A 19,985-nucleotide genomic window follows, 5' to 3' on the forward strand; every position below is an offset into this window, starting at 1 on the left:
ATTTCTCTCACTAAGCATAACAGGAAGATTTTTCTGCAACTTGGCTGAATCTCACAATACAGTAGTATTCTGAATAGCAGTGAGCTGGAACAGCATGTTAGGTATGGGAGGATGTATGTACTACTTCTTTTATTTACTCTGTAATAAGGATCTGGACAGAAAAGGGTCTGGGAAAGCATCAAGGAAAAAACTTCACTGAAGGAGAGAGAGAGAGAGAGAGAGAGAGAGAGAGCGCAGCTTTAGGGAGAATACTGTGATAATCTTCTTGAACAAGAAAAGTTGTTCGTATAGTGTTAGAAGAAAGTGACTCTCCCTTTGTCTCATGACAAGGTATTGACACATAAGCTCCATGCACCTATGACACTTGACAGCCTACAAGTGCTAAATAATTCAATGATAACATGATGCAAAAGGGTGACTCACCAGCCAGTTTACCCCCCTCATGACTTGGCGTAATGTTGGCATATTCTCCTCTTTAGGCATCCCATTAGCAGCTACTCCAGCCCTTCAGTGGCTTGCTTCTTTTGTAACTCACCCTCCCGCCAGATCACGTTCAGCCTCCACCCTTCAAGGTGAATAGAGAATCCCACAAACAGTTGTCCAATGACCTTAAACCAAATCTTCAGCCCCAACTCATCACAACTCACTCCACATCTGCAGCTTCTTAGTCTCTCCTGGCCCTTTACCAGCATTCCTTCCTCAGAAAAAGATTCCCAAGCCCATTGTCCTCCTGGGCTTTCTACCTTTCCTCTACTACCCTGAACTCATTCCTTTAGTAGTCCTGCATACCTCACAGCTGAGACATACTTAAATCAGTCATCAAGCTCCTCTCCAGCTGTCCTGAATCCTAAATTGGACCTGGCTAATGCTCCAAATACAAGTAGGTGCACTAATTGCTCTCTCTCTGCCAGTGTGGGGTATATGCCCCAGCACACCAGTTTGTTTCCTCCAGTGCACAACTGACTTTGCCTACCTAGTAAAAAACTCCTTGACAGAGCAGTACTGGATTTATTGAAGGAACCCTTAGTCCCAATACTTTAAATTTAGAATAACCTATATAATGAAGTATTCTAATTATCCACTTTAAAATTGCAATGGAGCAAAGATTGATCCATATTTGTTCTCTCCCCTTTCTTTAGGAAATGTTAATAGAAAACATTTATACTTCTTAGAGAGAGCAAACCCACGACCCAGCAGTATTTGCAAAACCAACCTACAAAGCAATCTGTGTCTCCTTTCCCATTCCCAGCTGTTAGTACACAAAGCAACAAGAAGCCTGGAAGATAGTCTTATAAATGTTAGCTGTATGAAGCCAAGCATATCCGCAAAAGAGATTTACTGCAGAATCCAAATCAGGGTTTAGGCCGTGTTTAGCACAGGAAATGGTATTTCTCCCTGAATACACTGAATGCGGAGGGAGGGGCTGCACACCTCAAACAAAGAAAAGTGTTTGTTATACACACACCCCTCTCTCTCTAGATAGAGATTAATTTATGACTTCAGACACAAATGGAATTGAATTAGCCTCCCACCCTTCCCCATTTTTGGCAATCATATCATGGAACTGATCTGGTGGATAAAGAGCCATATCTGGTCCTAATTTCCCAATCCAACAACAGATGTTGTTTTGAAGTTACATTCTCCTGCAAGACTACTCAGCTACAGAACAATAATACAGGTATTTCACTTCTGTGTTTCAGCACTTCATCATGGTTATTACCAAATATTGAGACAGATTTCATAGCTGTAACATTTCCAAGGACTGCTAGGGTGAGCTACAAGGGGATTACAGTAGTAGTAAATATGGCTGTAAAACACCGTCCTCTGTGGGATTAGGTAGCTGCTAGAAGCTTTGTGTCTGACCCAGGCACAACATAGTAGGAGCATGGGCCAGGATGACTCCTGCTACACTTTTTGAAGTGGTGCAGCACACACTCTGCCATTGGTAGGCCAGCTGTGCTGAGTATGCAGGGGAGGTAATGGGCAAGGTCATAGCTCTCTTCTTCTCTTCCTACCCTTGGTGGAGGACACACTGCTGCCAGCTTTAGCATCCAGCAGTCTTTGTGCTCACAAGGCCTGATCCTTCTGCACTCGCAGGTGCTGAGTGCCCTCATCTCCCATAGATGTGAACGGGAGTCCTGCTTTCTCATTGCTGCAGAATCAGCTCTATGGAACATGAGGATTCTGGTTGTGACTAGCCCTGGGGCAGGGGCACAAAGGTAAGGAAAGACTTCTTCTGCCATCACAGCTCCATATACTGTCACTGGGCTAATGCTCAGGTAGCACGTATCCCTCCTATGTGTATTCTTAACTCAATCTCTACAAAGACACTGAAGTTAATCCTACTGAATAAACTGTACTTTATGGATGGTAATGCAATGTTACACACACACAGGTTTCCAAGTGTAGAGGAGTGCTAAAAGAGATTTGTTCCTTTATAGTATCTGTGAGGAAGAGGAAAGACTCTCACAAAAGCCTAGGGAGAGGTGTCATGACTCACAGTTTTCCTCTTAAAAACAAGGCCAAGGATAAAAGTGAGTTGCTTCTGGCCAGCTTTCAGATCTGAATGCTGAGGATGAAGTTTCAACTACTGATTAGCTCTTTACATCACAAAGATACCAGGGAAAAGATGATTGGCTGCTCAACAAAAAACACTTCTCTCTTAAAAGATGAAGGTTTCACTCTGAAGGCTCTAAATTTCCCTCCTGACCAATGCAAACAAGTTACTTTTGCCCTGCACAGTGACCCTGTCTTCACTTACCTCCGAGATTCAGCGGCAGTCGACGGGAGTTATGCAAGCTACGCAAAAAACTTGTATAACTCCTGTTGACTGCTGTACTTCCCCTCTGCACGGCATCTTCACTGCACTGTTCCCGTCGATGCAGCGCTATGCCACTTGAGAAGGTTGTCTTAGTACATCGATTTCTGGATCGACTGAGCTGGTCTTTACTGACCGCTCAGTCGATCCAGAGAAATCGATCTGACGGTGGCGACTTTGCTGCCATCAGTGTAGCCGTAGCCAGTTAAAGTTACAGTGACCATCAGCTACTTCTATTCTGTTTCCCAGAAGAATGGGATGAATTGCTGATTGTCATTACTGGGTCAGATTAACAATACATAGTAGTGTGTATCTACAGGAGACTAACTAGTACTAGACTGGCCTTTTTAACAGCCACTTTGTACTATGCTTGTGGAGGTTCAATACATTTGAGGTTACCTGTAACACAGACACAGTAGAATAATGAAGTTTAAACTTCTTTATATGATAGAAATAGAGTCTGAAATATCTTCTTCTATATGATAATGAAATAACATTTCCTTTGTATTCTCACATGGTCTAACAATCTGTGCATTTTTCTCAATAAGTAGCTGGTGTAAAATAGTCTTCCTGTTCTTTCAATGATGCCTGAACTAAAAAAATATTCACATGGTTTCTATTTCGGGATTCCCTTTGCTTGCACTTGCAGTTTCCACTTTTACTACTGACAAGAGGTTAGGTTTGGATCCTGCTGTCACTGAAGTTGATTGTACAACTGAATAAAACAAGGATAGCCCCTGCTCACAGGGTAGGATTAAAACAAGATACAACAGTGCAATAAACAGACAAACAAGTGTGGGGGAGAGGCTGAGAAAAGCAATGGTAAAGACAGATATGTTTGCACAAATTAATCTCACCTGGTGAGTTTTGGAGGCTCCAAAGCCAATCCCGGGTGCATGGAATAAATTAATAAACTATGAATTAAGAAAAGCCATCGTGACAAGCCTGAAACTTGTTGTTGTTAATGTTTTGCATGACAGTAGCCCCTAGAAGCCTGAAGTGAGATTAGAGTCCATTGTGATCAGGGCTGTACAAACAGAACGAGACAGCCTCTGCCCTGAAGATTTCAAAGAATGAGTTTACATTTTTCAAGTCATTCTTTCAACAAAAGAAAGTAGGGTTTAAATGAAAGCCAAAATGATTAGCAGAAATATTTTTAAGGGCCCTCTAATTGGAGGGCCTCTAGCGTGGGGGTTCAGAAAGCCCAAAGGCTAGCTCTAGATTCCATACATTCTAAGAGGAAAAAGTTCCATTTACTGAACCACCAACATCCAACGTTTTAAAAAGTGTCATTTAATAAAGTGGGGTGTTTATCCCTCAGATTCCAAGGCCAGAAGAGATCACTATGATCACCTAGTCTGACTTCCTGTCTAACAGGCCATAGATAGGACTCCCCCACCCGGCACCCCAAAATAATTCCTAGAGCACATCTTTTAGCAAAACATCCAATCTTCTATTTAAAATGGTGAGTGCTGGAGAGTTCACCACAATCCTTTGTAAATTGTTTCAATGCTTACTTCCACCATTAGAAGTTTCTAGTCTGAATCAGAACAAACAGTAGCATTTGCACTGTTTCCCTCATGTAACATGAACGCTTTTAGTAACCGGGTCAGTAGGGCTCTCAATCAACATTCACACCAACACTCTTTGTGCACAATTAACCAGATTAGGTGACATAAGGAATACTAAATACTCTGAGCTGCTATTGGATTCTCTGTGCTACAGAGGCAGGGAGGGAAGCCAATCAGCAGCTACAGGGCTGCTGTTTGTCAAACCCTTGAGGCGGAACTTCTCATGGTCTATGTCCACATGGGAAGTGAAACCCTACAGCAGCTGCTGGGTAGCAGTCTGGAGGTGTCAGCTACCTCATAGTTCTACAGGCCTTGAGTCTAGACCTTGGGCCCTTACATTGGTACCATACAAATACATAGTATGAAGCAGTCCTTGTGCTGAGGAACTTACAGTCTAAATAGATTAGGAGGGGAAACAAAGAAGTGCAGTGGCTTTCCTGAGGTCACAAAGCCAGTCAGTGGCAGAGCTGGGAATAGAATGTCTGTTTCTTGAATCCCAAAACAATTTAGGACAATAAAGCAGAAACAATGGCACATTTTTTTCCTTGCCATTGTACATTCTCTTATTCCTTAGGGAATCCACCATCTCCTGCCTTCTGTGTATTCATTTATGTACATGGTTATTTGATGAACTGACTCACTAACTTCTTTGCTATGTTCTGTGATTCCTGGAAAGATAATGTTGTGTTTTGTTGTGTGTCTCAGCTGATACCCCACAAGACCAAATGTGGCAGCAGTGGTTTGTTTTGTTGGTTTATTGGATGTAAGCATGCCCTTGGGGATTACAGTCATTCATTCCTGTTCCATCTCTTCTTTTGGTTTCAAAAACTGGCAGGGCTGCATGTAGGCTTTCCCTGTTCTATGCTCCTTTGGTTGAACTATGTTTATTGACTTCTGTCTCATCTCTGATGTGTGTGTTTGGCCTCCAAGCCAACGGGAAGATTTTCTTGCAGATCAGTCACCTGTGCGTTGGCATCAACAAGGTGGACATACAAATTAGTTCCTAGCTTACGTGCTGGGTCTCACACTTACGCATTGTTGCTTTTGTTTTGCCGCTGCTTTAGTTTTTACTGTTGTCTCTCTGTGCCTCTCACTTCTTTTCTAGTCAACACTAAATAGTGAATAATAGTTCTTTCTCTATGAGCTCCCACATTCCTGCGCTCTATCTCTGTGCTTACGTAGCCCCTGCCACCATAGCATCTGAGCACCTCGCAATCATTACATATTAATCCTCACAACAGCCCTGTGAGGTAGAATGCTATTATTATCCTCATTTTACAGCTGGGGAACTGACACTCAGAGAGATTAAGTGACCCATCCAAGGTCATACAGGAAGTTTGCCGCAAACCAAAGAATTGAAACCAAGTGTCTTGGTTCCAGGTCAGTGCTTTAAACTCTAGACTATCCTTCCTCTCAGATACCTTCTTGTACAAAGTAGAGAAACCTTCTCGTTCCGTTAATTGGGAGTTTTGCCTCAGAACAGATTTTGGCATTAGTCTGTGAATATGCTATGCACGTGATGTAAAAATAAGCTCAGAAATATTTAAACTTACAATAAAAGGGAGGCAGGTACTTCAGTAGGTAAGGCATAGGAACAGGAGTCACAAAGGCATGGGCTCTATTCCCTTTTTGGACACAGACAGGCTGTAACCTTGGGCAAATCACTTAACCTGTTTCTAGCTCCCTTCTGTTGTGCTATCCCCCCTTCATGGAGCGAGTTTGGAGCAATCCCTGTGCTCCCCCAAGTGCAGGGACAACAACTGAATGTACAGGGACTGTGGGGGGTCTCACCTGGGTTGTACAAAGGATGAGGGAAGGCTTTTGCCTTCCCACACTGTGCACACTCATGTGAGGGGCAGCCATCTCACAAGCCAAAATGAGTAATTTAAGGAAAAGGTTTTAAACTAATTGAAAATATAACAGGATCTTTGGGACAACCCTATTGTTTGAAAAAGCAGCCAAACATGTAATCTTTGGTGAGAGACTCTAGTTTAAATATTTTGCCCTCTCCACCCTGATAGTTTGATTCAGTCCAGATGTGTTTACTGTTTCACTGGTGTGTATTTCCTTTCTGCCTCTAGCCCTACTCCAGAAACCAGTCCAGACAAGATCCTTGGATTTTCCCTTCTTCTGTCTGAGATCATTATTTAAACCTGTTTTATCCCAATCTGTTTGCTCACATTACACTTAGAGATAGGAAAACCACAACAGATATGGTAATTCGTCTTGGATAAGCACCCAAAGTTGGGTTAACTGTGGCTAAGCAACCAAAGTATTCAAAATTGTTTAGTTTGTATATTTGGGCTGGGATATAACAAAAGCAGTCTTTCAGCTTCTGGTTTAGCTAACTATGCTCCGAGAACAGCTTTTTTGGTGACACTTTGCCTCTGATCTCATCCAGAATCAGGAAGTGCAGAGGTGTGTGGAAATGAAAAAATCCTTTAAATAAACAAATGAACCAAATTTTTAAACCTCAGGGGAAAAACATTGGTTTGGGCTTTGGCCAGAGATTTGTGGATGATTTGTGTTTCATCCAAATCAGCACACTTAACTACATATTATTGCCTTTGTTTTTTGTGCACATTACCCTTAAATTCCCAAAGGCTCTACTGTCTTCCAATATAGGCAGCCCCTTTGTATCTAGTACATTGCAGATTGTCACAGAAAAGATGCACACAAAGTGTGCTCTCTCATGAGTCCTCTACTTTTGTTATTCCTTCTTTGTTCTCTTAACATAAAGATAAAGGTCATTCTGGCTGAAAGTTAGTGGTTGCTCTTTATATAATGAAAAATGTAACACATTGACTTCAAGCAGGTGGAGTGGAATACACTGCTCTTTCTGGCACTGCACCAATGCACAGTTTGAACTGGACAATAGGGGATATTTACAAACCAATGTAGCTTGTTCTCTCATGCCAGTACCTGAACATAGTTTCTCTGTGATATGTCTATTCTTTACAAGTAGCGGCAGGCAGAATTCAGAGAGCTGTCACAGCTGAATGCTCACTGTGTGCTGTTGACAGGTCACCAGCTCAGGGGCATGAATCTAAAAATGTTCTGTGTCTTTGAACACACAGCACAACTACAGTCATATACTTCTCTCTTTTATTAAGTAAATTATTGCTAAATGGGAAGGTTTCAGCTTTTGTCTGCTGACATGTCCAAAATTTCTGATAGCTCTGCATGTCAAGCACAGGATTATTGTGAGAGCTTATGAAAATATCAACCACATTCCTTCATATTTAATATGCTGCATGTCCGCTTAAGTGAGACATTATGAAAATATTTCTGATTAGTGTTGTTCATATGTATAATACAATAAGAAATAAAATGATGAGGGGAAGATGGTACTATGCAGCTCAGATAGCTATGATATGATCTATTAGAGTGATCTGCAGAGGTATGGATAATATTGGACAGCAACATTGAAATATATGAATGAATGGAAAAGTTTTACTACTAAAATACATTCTGGATGCCTTCCAAGTTTAGTCATGTAAAAGTGACATCTGGGCTGTATTAATGATCCCAAGTAGACGTATAATTAAAAAGTCACTAAATCTTCAGTTGTAATCTGTCTGTCACTGTTAACAACATCAGCCCAAGAAGTAAGGAGCTGAGAGAATCCTCACGCTAGGAGCCAATCTCCAAGTTACATTTTGACATTTCAAAAGCACTAGCCTCATGTAGGAAAGAAGGGAAAGTGAAATGGTGAATAAGTAAGCTGCTTGGCATTTGAAATGAAAAAGTGAAAATGGCAGAATGATTAAACTGCAATGTATTGCTTAGGAAAGGTGAATGAGCCAGCTATAAGGGACCAAATTCATCCCTGGTATCACCCAGCTCACTTTGAGGGAGTTTGAACTAGTGTAAGTAGTGAATTCTCTGTAACTTGAAGTCTTTAATTCATGATTTGAGGACTTCAGTAACTTAGCCAGAGGTTATGGGGCTATTACAGGACTGAGTGGGTGAAGTTCCATGGCCTGCAATGTGCAGGAGGTCAGACTACATGATCATGATGGTCCCTTCTGAATTTAAAGTCTATAAGGGATGAATTTAGCCCATTGTGACCACATTTGTAGAAGAGAAAAACAGGACAGCTTCCTTAAAATCTTATGTGGTCACATTAGGAATGAGAGGATTGTGCACAAGGGAAGAGTAATAGCAGAGCATGGCCTTTTTCGGGTGAGATAAAGCATGGCCCTTCACTATACTTTGTGTTTGACTCTCCCCTCAAGCACAGGGCAGAGGGGAGAATGGCAGGGAACTGGTCGCCACTCCCTGATTCTCAGCCACCAGGCTGCGGCATGAGTTAAAAAAGCAGGGGAACAACTTGAACATACTCCCTGGATGTAAAGTCCTTGAGGAACTTTCCACCAGTGGAGAATCAAATGTAGCAGCGCCACACTCCACCCCACGCCCTCCCCACCCTAACATCCCGCTATCTCCTTCCGCAAAGGAAGGGATTCCAGTATACAATGTGGTGCAGCCACCAGTACACCAATGGAAATTCCTGACACAAGGTTAGTTCTTCAGGGGCAATCTCCAGTCCCACTCAATGGCACAAAATGAAATGAGCAGACTGGAAAATCTGGTGGTTGGGGCATAGTTTAAGATACTATTTGACAGTGAAGAATAGGTTGGTAGATTGCTGACAAAGGACAGAAGGGATTACACTGCACCTCTGAAACTAATGATTTGAAAATTACAGCCCCTGCCAGAAAACTGGAAAAGAAATATAGGGGATTAGATGGAAAATTAGGGATTTATAGGTTTTTTTGCTTTCAAAGACATTGCACATATGGGTTGTGGTTGGTTAGTGAGGCAGGGAAGAGCTGAAGTAAGTGGAATAGCACTCTGTAGCTGACAGCATGATAATAGTAGCCCCTGAAGGAAAACTGGAAAATGAATAGAGAGGGAAAATGGAAACTGGGTATGCGTGTGTGTGTATTGAACAGATTAAGACAGAATAATGGGAGTGATGAGGAAGAGGCTGTTTAAATACCATGGTCCCTACACCAAGGAGAGGCAAAAAGATGGAAAATTAGAATCACATCCTCCAGGGTGCCTGAACTGTGCTTGGTGCACTTATGAGGGTGGGACATAGGTAACTTTTTGCCACCTTCCCGCACCCCTGAATCCTAGTGCAGCTGTGGACTGATTCAGTCCAGGAGCAGTTTTAGGGCTGTTCTAACTTATGTCAGCTCAAAGGCTCCCCAATTGTCATTCCATTGGACCCAGATGCTCCAGCCATTCCATTTCTGCCCAAAATATGCCAAGAGCAAGTGCTATGCAGCTGGCTATGTGGTTTTAGGAGGAATCCTCAGCTACGTTTTAAGCCATCTTTCCATTACCTTTACACAGGCAGTGGCCAGAGCAGCACAGAGGGATTGGAGTGGAGACCAGTATATTTAAAAAATGTGGGCAGTTATATTGATATTTAGTCATTAGAAGTACTACAAAGGGTATAAATCAATGGCCTTCTTGTAGGAACGGCAGTGATTTTCTCCCTCACTGTGCTGGTTGGCCCTTTGTTTCTTTCGCCCAGTTTTGCATATACACACTTTGTGGCTTTTATTTTGTTTTTTAATCCAAACATCTATTCACTGAATTACTCTCTTGTAAATTGAGAGAGACAAAGTAAGTGAGGTAATTTTTTTTTTAATAGGATCAGCTTCTGTTGGCGGAAGGTACAAACTTTCAAGCTACACAAATCTCTTTTTCCCAGACCTGGAGGAAATTAGTCTCTAAGCTAAATACAAGTTGGGAAAGACTGTTACACATAAAATAGTTAGATCTAGCCCTCAACTGCCCACTTCATTTCAAGTGACCACTTACAACATGTTACCCCTTATGCTTAATAATCTGTCCCTACTTGTTTTTTAGTTCAGGAACCCTGATTTCCTTCCCTGGATTCAAGGAAGAGCTCTGTGTGGCTTGAAAGCTTGTACCTTCCACCAGTTGAAACCAAAGGCTTCTTGGTTCATGCAAATGGCTCATTGATCCATAGAATGGAGACAGAGTGGGAAGGGTTAATTTGTTGCAAACTCTCAGTAGTATGCTGAGTGAAGGAACATTATTAGAACCTTGGCACTATGTAGTGACTTTCTCAATGTTATCTTCAATTGGAAATACACATTTTTCTCACATGATATGATAGTATTTGCTGGCTTGCACTCATATCCTTTGGATTTTATATGAACTAACATAAAATCTGTTTCTCATTTAACTATGGCTTTTCTTTTTCATATATACATTTATATATTTCATTACTGTATATTTTTTGTAAGCAAAGTTCATGCTTATTAATGGAGATGTGATCCAACCAAAACCCTAGACTCAAATGTTCTTTAACTTTGGGACTGTTTGAAATTCAGACTCTGATCTGCATTTTTTTCAAATGGCCCCCCTCTTTGTAATAAAACTGAACACCTCTGTACTTTTGGGTGGGGTTGAAATCTGGATCCATATCCTAATTTCATAGGTTGAGTCTATCTCTACTTATCGAAAGAAAGGAACTAACTAAATTCAGGCATAGTGCAGGCAAGCCCTGTGCAGGTTTCCCCATGTACCTCTGAATCCTAAATTTCAAGACACTCTACCCTTTTAGTTCCATGTCCCTTTTCAGCATATAGGCTGCCACTTGTGCCAATTTACATGGTGGCTTCTGAAGACAACACATAGGGATTAGCAACTTCCAAAACTCATTTGTACTTGTGAGCTGATCTAGGAGTTGAACTCAGGTCTTGGGAGGTGAAAGGTTAATGCAATAACTTTCCATGGGCAAAACCTGGCTTTAAGCAATATTATCTGGCTTCAGGGAAAGAGTGCATCTAATTTCTCATGACTGGCGAAACCCAGATGTTATAGAGGTTGTGTTTCTGCTAAGCATCCCAAAGTTTGAATAGACATTTGAACCTCTTTCAGCCCTTCTAATAATGCCCTGGCTTCACCCTCTCCAGCCGGCTACTGATTGGGTCAATCACTCATCAAAATGTTGCTACTGAGTTACTTTATCAAGCAGGCACTGCACGAATTGGTCACTCCTCATATGCCCCTGGCTCTCTCACTGAGTGCCTTGTACTTTTTATGATATGATGATGCAGCCTTTCTAGGCCCCTTTTGTTTAAAATTTGGTGCTACTCTGAAGTCTGTTTGTGATGCTCCCCCATAAGTATATTGTGCACTCTGGGAAGCATGAGAAGGTACTAGGATAGTGCTTTAGCTATACAGCCAGTAGCCTTATTGAGATGCATGGAACTTGCAAGATCCGAGTGCAATGTACACTCTGGAACACAGTTGAAAGCCCAGGAACTATGCCATCTTTAAAACAAAGCAAAAACAAAGCCCAGCAGAGAGACTGGGATTGTTATTATTTATATTAGCTTAGCTCCTGTGCCACATCTTGAAAGGTAAAGGGGTGGGCAGGTGAGGAAATGAACAGGCGATTTGTTGGTACATATTGTGTCTTCTGCCCTTTACACAACAATAGGGTATTATTATGTGGGCACGATGGGGTCCTGGAACAGTGTGACACCCACCTCTTGCAAGTGCCTTTTTCTAGTCAGATGTATGTGCAGTCTTTACTCAATTCAAATAGTCCCTCGGTTCTGGTATGGGGCCGTGCCCCTCGGCCTTCCTTCTTGGAGACTCTTCACTCTTTCTAGGCCTTTCTGGCCCTAACTGTTCTATCTTCAGTTCCAGCAACTGCCAGGAGCTCTCTTGCTTCCCTGATCTCTGCCAGCATCTGTCTTGGGCTCAGTCCCAGCAGCCAGGAGCTTCTTCTTTGCTCCCCCAGTCCCTGCCAGCAACTGATCAGTCAGTGTCCTGCTACTCCACTAGCCAGGAATACATTCCTCAGTCTTCCAGCTTCAGGCAGCTCCTTTTATGTGAATCTTCTGGGCCCTAATTGGCTGTTCCCTGCAGTGTCTCTCATTGGCTGCTTCCCTGCAACCACTTTACCCCACTTGTAGGATTTCTTTTCTGCTCCTTTCCTGGGACAGGTCTGGCAGAATCTTGAGACCTCCAGCAGGGGACCTCTGGGCCCAGTTCACTCCATCACAGATCTAAATAATCTGGTTTACTAACTACACACAACTTGCATGTCCTAGCTATATATACACACACTGCTGTGCTGAAAACTTCTAGAACACAGAACATTATGAGTGCCACTAAAAAGTTCAGATTATTTAAAGGGATACTGACCTATTCCTCCTATATCTTACAGGGGACAGTAACTTATCTGATCCAGACCTAAAAATCAGATAAGGGGAATAGATGAAAACTTTGCATGATTCTATGAATTTATCAATCATAGAGGATTAGGATTGGAAGGGGTCTCAGGAGGTCATCTAGTCCAACACCCTGCTCAAAGCAAAACCAACCCCAATTAAATCATCCCAGCCAGAACTTTGTCAAGCCACACCTTAAAAACCTCCAAGGATGGAGATTCCACCATTTACCTAGGCAACCCATTCCAGTGCTTCATCACTCTCCCAGTGAAAAAGCTTTTCCTAATATCCAACCTAGACCTCCCCCACTGCAACTTGAGACCATTACTTCTTGTTTTGTCATCTACCACTGAGAACAGCCTAGCTCCATCCTCCCTGGAACCCCCTTTCAGGTAGTTAAAGGCTGCTATCAAATCCCCGCTCACTCTTCCCTTCTGCAGACTAAACAAGCCTAGTTCCCTCAGCCTCTCCTCATAAGTCTTATGCTCCAGCCCCCTAATCATTTTTGTTGCCCTCCACTGGACTCTCTCCAATTTGTCCACATTCTTCCTGTAGTGGGGGGCCCAAAACTGGACACAATACTCCAAATGTAGCCTCACCAGTGCCAAATAGAGGGGAATAATCACTTTCCTCCATCTGCTGGCAATGCTCCTATTAATGCAGCCCAATATGCCCTTAGCCTTCTTGGCAAAAAGGGCACACTGTTGACTGATATCCAGCTTCTTGTCCACTATAAGTCCCAGGTCCTTTTCTGGAAAACTGCTGCCTAGCCTGTCAGTCCCCATTCTGTAGCAGTGCATGGGATTCTTCTGTCCTAAATTCATGGCACACATTCATTCTTAATATTTTCTAAAATCTTGTTTGTATTATTATTAAGAGTGCAACTGTCAAAGTAATCAGAGCATAATTATAAGATAAATACTGACTGCAATCACGTTTCTAATATTCTCAATAATTTTACTTTTTGAAATATTCCATAGCATTTTAGCTTCCAGTAAAGAAATGTGGACTATTTTTATCACTGTTTCCTTATAAAGTCCTCATATATTAAAAAAAAAAAAAGGATATTTTGAACCACTGTTCTATACTGCTCCCAATTATGGAATCCTAAAAGCACCAGCTCAGGGAAGAATTGCCAAAGGGAATGTTAGGCTGAAAGAGTCTTTGGATCCAATGCTCCCTATAGGGAGGTGAAAGCTCACCAGGTTTCCAATTGGGGCCTTTCTCCTGCATTCTTCCTTAGGGAATGAGTTTATCCCCTCACATGACAAAAGAAGAGTCCCACTAAATGTATGGATCCCTTAAACCAGTGGTCTGGACTGCTTCGTAGGGATCTACTAGAGAGAAGGGATGTCTGCACAGAAGCCCTGTGGCTCTGCACTGCTCCCTGACCCTAATGGCTTTCTGCAGATGCAGACACTTGTTAGCAGGGCTCCAAAGGAATTCTGTTGCTTGGTACTTTCTTTGCTGGTGTCTCAGGATGCACAAAGCCTAGGCAAATTGCTACAGATCCTTTGGTTAGATTAGTTCAGGAGTAACTAATGCCTAGAGCGGACTGAAATTTTGCTTTGTTTGGTTTTTTTTGGGGGGGGGGGTTTGGGGGGAGAGGTTGTGTCAAAAATGTGGGTTTGATGACAATTAACTTTTTGTTTGATGTTTTGTTTATAACGTTCAGGTTTATTTGAAATTTTTGAAGTGGAGGAGAAAATACCACTTTTCATCCTCCCAGCCTCTCTTTTTCCATTTGGGAAAATGTAAAAGGTGAGAGAAAGTGTTTTGTCCTCTACTTTCTCTCATTTTTTAAATTTCTCCCCTACGTTTTTCCAAAAGGAAAAAAGAAAAAAAGGTTTTACAAATAAGAGAAAGTGTGATTCTTTTCCCACTAAAACAAAACATTGAGTGATTCTGTGAAATATTTCACATGAAATGGAAAGTCTTTCATTTTTTTCCTAATCTTTGTGTGACTCACTCATTTTTCTTTGACAATCTCTACTGGTGCCACTTTGCCCTGCATGTTTGGTAAGAGACGCTGCCACACAAAGCCCTCCCAGCTTCTCTGCGCTACCACTTCCTGCTCCCACTCTCTTCTCCCTCCATCCACAGAATAGGCTTCTTTATACTAGCTTTCTTTTTAGGAGAAAGGAGGATGTATGGCTGGCACTCCCAACCTCCTTCTGCACCTCCCTAGCCTAGATCTATGGGTTTTAAACCCTTGTAAAAATAATTCGCATTTATATCCAGACAGCAAAACTAACATCTCTTATGGAACGCTTCCTGCAAAAGACACCTGAACTGCAAAAAACCTTCAACTATAATATTCAAACTTAAACTGATCTATTTTGCATTACTGGTCTTGCAACGTATGCTAATCAGTGATGGCTGAATTGGACTTCAACTTGATTTTGTAATGAACTCATGTCCTATGGCTAGCCTCATGTAAGTAGTTCATACACATGCAAAAGAAATCTCACTGAAGTTAATGGCACAGCTCATACAATGAAGAAATGCTCATGTGAGTAAAGGTTTTCAGCCTGAACCCTTGAAAAAGCAGTTTGGCCTACTGAATGGAACACAGAAGCCAAGACCTCCTCTATTTTAACTTGGCCTTACCACATGGGGCAAATCAATTCAGTCAACACTTTCAGACTTGAGTTCTTTAAGTCACTCATATTCAGAATTCATATTCAGCCATGTAAATAAATGGTCTTGACTGAGTTCTGTGGAAGTTTTAAGTGCTCAGCATCTTTGAAAATTAGGCAATTTCTTTAATTTCCAATACGTGGATTAACTTTATGCTCAAAATATAAAATTGCTTCAATCCTACAATCTCTCAGTTTCCCTGTCTCTCTTAAATGATGATAATGCCCACCTCAAGGACTAATCCAGCAGCAGAAAGTGACCTCAGCAGGGCCCAGAAACTAGGCCTCTTCACTGGGTGGCAGTTCTTCAGATACGCTGGAAGCAGAGTGCTGCCTGCTGACCGTTAGACCAGCACAACTCCATTAATTTCTCCATTTAAAATGTTTTTGGATCATCCCATCTTGTGTGTCATTTTTGCAAAAGGTGTGGAAGTGTCTAGCCTCTTTGACCATGAAAATGTTTAACAAAACATAAATGTTTTCAATATTTAGGGGGAGAACAGTAAGTTACACAAATAAAATGAATCACATTATTATAATGTTAATCTCTTGCTTTAAAAGAAAGATTTCTTTTAATTTTCTCCCCCTTATGACCACACCTTGCCTTTATGAACATATATAAATAAGTTATACAAATATAGCATAGCTCAACGAGATTCACTATCTGTTTTAATCAGCAGCTTTTTTTTTTTTTAATGAAAAAAGCCAATGGCAAAAGGCCATAGTTCAAGTCTTCTTAATTAAATCATCACACTAGTGGTAACGGGAAACTTTGGCAGAATGGCAGAATCAGGAGCAAAGGAGATGGTGACTTTGACCTGCCCTCAATGATGGAGGGTGAAAGGAGCCTTTCCCCACCTGGAATGACCCACATAAGGGCCAGGCAGAATTGTAATTCCTGTGCTCAGGGGAGTCCCTACTCAGCTAGGAGTATGTGGAATATAGGGCCATAGTTCTGGCCTCCTTTCTCCATTGCCTCCCCGCCCCCTCCCACACACACTCTGGAGCTGGTCAGATGCATGAAGAGTCAAACTACACCTTAGACAGGAGCTCTGAGAAGCCTCTGCACTCAGGACCTGAGACATATTCAGCCTCTTGGTGCGCCCCATGGGGAAGAGGAAGTAGCGCCTCACTGCCCTTGGATACAGGCTGCGCCCTACTCTCCACCTGGCACTCTTCTCACTCTGTCCTTATCCCTCTGTACATAACTGAGAAACATTCCTGAAAGTAATAAGTGGCTCCCTGCCATTCTGCTGATTTGCTCTTCAGCACCAGGGCGTAACAGTTGACCTATTGCCCCCAGGGCTAAGCATGGTTCAAAGCAAATTCTAGAGACCACCAGCAATTTCCTCTGCCTCCACTTTTTGATCATAGTCTTATTTGCACATTTCTCCTTTTTCCCCCTCTAGCTCTCGCACGGACTGCTATCAATCGAATGGGAAAGCACATCAAATCTCCTACTGGTGAAAATAAACTGACTTTGGCTAATCCATTCAATTTTCAACAGCCTTCCTATTGATGACAGCATGAGATCTGAAATTTTCCAATAGACATTCTAAACTAAGCAAAAATCCCTGCATAGTAGAAGTATTCTGCAGTTTAGAGCTAAGCAGTCTGGGAACAGAGTTCTGTTGATTTTTTGTACCAAGAAGGAAAAATTGTTACAGTGGCCCACTTTCATATATAAAACTTAAAACTAATATATTTTAAAGACTCGTATGGAGCAGGGCTTGTCAGCACACCGATTTCCTGCTTACTCTGTTTGCACTAAGTCTCTGTGGAGACGTTTCTGAAGCACTGTTAGCACCACCACCTGCAGCTAATTGCGCTGGAATGAAATTCAGTTTTCTGGGCTTGAAAAAGATAAATAACCTTTAGTCCAGGAATGGGGCCAATTTATTCCTAATCAATATAATACTGTTTAAAGTAACACAATACAAATGTTCTCTCCTTTCCCCACTTATTAAATAAAAATACTTGGACATAATTGTATAATCATTGCAATTAATATTGTGACATTAACAAGCTTAGAATCTGATTCATATGCACTCCTGTAATGTGTTTGTTCTGGCAAAATGAATAAGAGCATGATCCTGAAAAGTGGCATGCATGTGGCTACTCACACAACAGCTTTCAGTCCCAAGCTTCAAACACTGTTGATTTCAATGGAATAGGAGGGTTCTCCACACAACCTTGAATCCGGGCTCATACAAGTCATTTTGCTCAAGTCCGTCATATTAGTAAAGCTTTACACAATTGGACCCTTTGATCTTCAGTATTTTATCTCCGGCTTCTTTAAGAAAGTAATGCTGTTTTACTGTAAACTTTATCATGAGCTAGATTTTGTCACCTTTCTTGAAGCTGAGTTCATAACTCACTACAGGCAGAGTCTCATTTACTTCACTGGTAGTACAGTACTATACTAACCTGAGAGATAATAAAAACCTTGAAGTACTTTTCTGGATGCTGATTTATTGTATATGTTCATTATTGGCTGAAGGAGAGAGTCTATGTCTATTACTGTAATTTTAAAATGGATCATGGAGCATCTACAGCAAAGGATAGATGCTTCCTTTTACTGAAGGAATGTAGGAAAATAAATAAAAATGATCAGTGTAGGTAAGGGTGGCAGAATTGGACCTATAAGCAGTATAATGAAAGTCAATGAGCAATCCCATTTGTAGTAATCAATGGGGCCACTCAGAGTTAATATCCTTCTCCTTATAAGTAAGGGTAGCAAAATCAGGTCCTAAATAAGTGTAAGTCTAGATCAAACAGTGACATTAAGGTGAATTACTACAACAAGAGAAACCCTGACAACTTGAGAGGCACAACAATATAAATATATGGGCTGATTTCTGCCTTCAGAAGCATATGCTTCACTTCCATTGACTTAAACCAGAGACGTGTGTATGTATACGGGCACAGAATTGTGCCCCACGGCTTTTAAAGTTGGATGTCTTTAATGCACTGTGATTTAAGAAAGGTTTAATTCCCTGCTTTCTTGGCTTGCATGAAGAACTACAAAACAATTTGTTGTAAGTTTGCTGATCTTTATAGACTATTAAATGCTATCGAGTCCCCAAAGCAACTGCCACTTGAAATATAAAAGCCAGCAGAATAAATTACAAAGATTCAAGAAAGAATTGTACTGTAGATCTCATTAACATTACCACACAAAGATCGAATGCATTTTGTTTTCGACATTTACTTTCATGAACTGCTGTGGCTGTGCACAGCAAAAAGTGGCACAACATTTAGGGCAGTAAGGAAAATTACAGAAGAAAAAAATCTTTGGAGGGTTTCACTGCTGCATTACATGGGCTAGACAATGATGTCAATCAAGGGGTGGGGCATAACCTTCACCATCCCAGAAGCAGCCCAGGGAGACCCCCTTCTCCTACCTCCGTCACAATTCCTTCCTTCCTCCTTGTTTTGGAATGAGCCAACCGCAAATTAAGACTTTCCCACACCGGTTCAGAGCTGATGGCCAGCAGTTAAAGGAGTGGACCCAAGGTTCTACCCATTTCTCATCTCTCCCTTGTCCACGCCCTACTAACCTGGCCAAAAGAGGTGGACATGGGTGTGCAGAGCCCTTTTTTTCTATGCTCCTCAACCGAAGGTCTGAGAGCTCCTACGGGTTTAAGTGAGCTTCACAGCCTCCCCCCCCTCATGCCTTTGGGCAGATACTTAGGCCCAGATCCTCAAAAGTGTTTAGCTCCCATTGTTTTCAGTGGAAGTTAGAAGCCTAAATACCTCTGAAGATCTGGGCTTTCATCCATTCATAATCACAGTCTCATCCTCTGCAAAAAGCAAACAAAATTTTAGCCCTTGTTACTTCAGCTTGACATCTTCATGCTGACAGGGAAACAAAATTGTGCCTTGTTTGTCCCTACCTCCAACTCTTTGAGACACAGCATCAAATGAAATGGAAGGAGCTTTTCAGGAGGAAAGACGTTACCTTAAAATTTCCACAGCTGCCACAACCCTAGGGGTGCTGAACTTGCAAAGGTATTCCGAGCCTCCTGGGAAGTGTTGATAGTACCCTCTTCTCCCTCTGAGTTCAAGTGGTAGTTATGGGTGCTCATAGTTATGTTGCACTCTCAGCCCAGAAGGAATATCAGGCAACCTCCCAATATTGATTAATCAGGTAAGCAGATAGAATAGAAGAAAAATAAGGGACGAGGGAAAACAAACATCTAGTCAACGGGATTTGGATGGCCCAAACCTTCATTACTGTCAGTAAATAATACAAATTCCACAGTCAAACCCTAAAAAGTGACAGAGGACATCTCTTCAGATTAATAAGGAAAGAATAAAAATTCTAGCTGTGACATCAAAAAGCACTAAACCAGATTAATATCAGGAAGGGACCTAACCTTGAGTCTAAACAATTCAGTGCATGAGAATAGGAAGCAATAAAAATTTGCTATGGCTTGCATACAAGGGAGTGTTATAAACTTTATCAACCTGTGTGATTAAAAGAGAATTAAGGCCAAATATTCCTAGAGTTATAGCCCTACTAACCAAAAGGATCTGTTGCTATGCCATCATTTTATAAGTATTTTTAGATTACAAAATCCTTTGTTAATTTTCCATTGTGAATTCTTTTGCAAGAGATTTGATTGCATTTAAGGTCCTTTCTTTAATAATACTAGGAGAGAAGACAGAGCATTAAAAGAATATTTTCCTGACTTCACTATTTGGCTATACTTATAAATGGAAA

The 19,985-nt window shown here is 41.6% G+C and overlaps 1 long non-coding RNA gene across 1 annotated transcript; it reads left to right on the forward strand.

Annotated features, from left to right (window-relative positions):
• The first annotated feature begins 1,557 nt into the window (after positions 1 to 1,557).
• Positions 1,558 to 16,936, forward strand: LOC137167027 (uncharacterized). The gene is made up of 3 exons (XR_010923930.1): positions 1,558 to 1,678; positions 2,098 to 2,219; positions 16,669 to 16,936. It is a non-coding gene; the product is annotated as an uncharacterized lncRNA (long non-coding RNA).
• Positions 16,937 to 19,985: the final 3,049 nt, after the last annotated feature.

Source organism: Emydura macquarii, unplaced genomic scaffold (genome assembly GCF_026122565.2).
Source record: "Emydura macquarii macquarii isolate MOO-44397 ecotype Brisbane River unplaced genomic scaffold, CSIRO-AGI_Emac_v2 contig_2897, whole genome shotgun sequence".
NCBI classification, from domain to species: domain Eukaryota; kingdom Metazoa; phylum Chordata; order Testudines; family Chelidae; genus Emydura; species Emydura macquarii.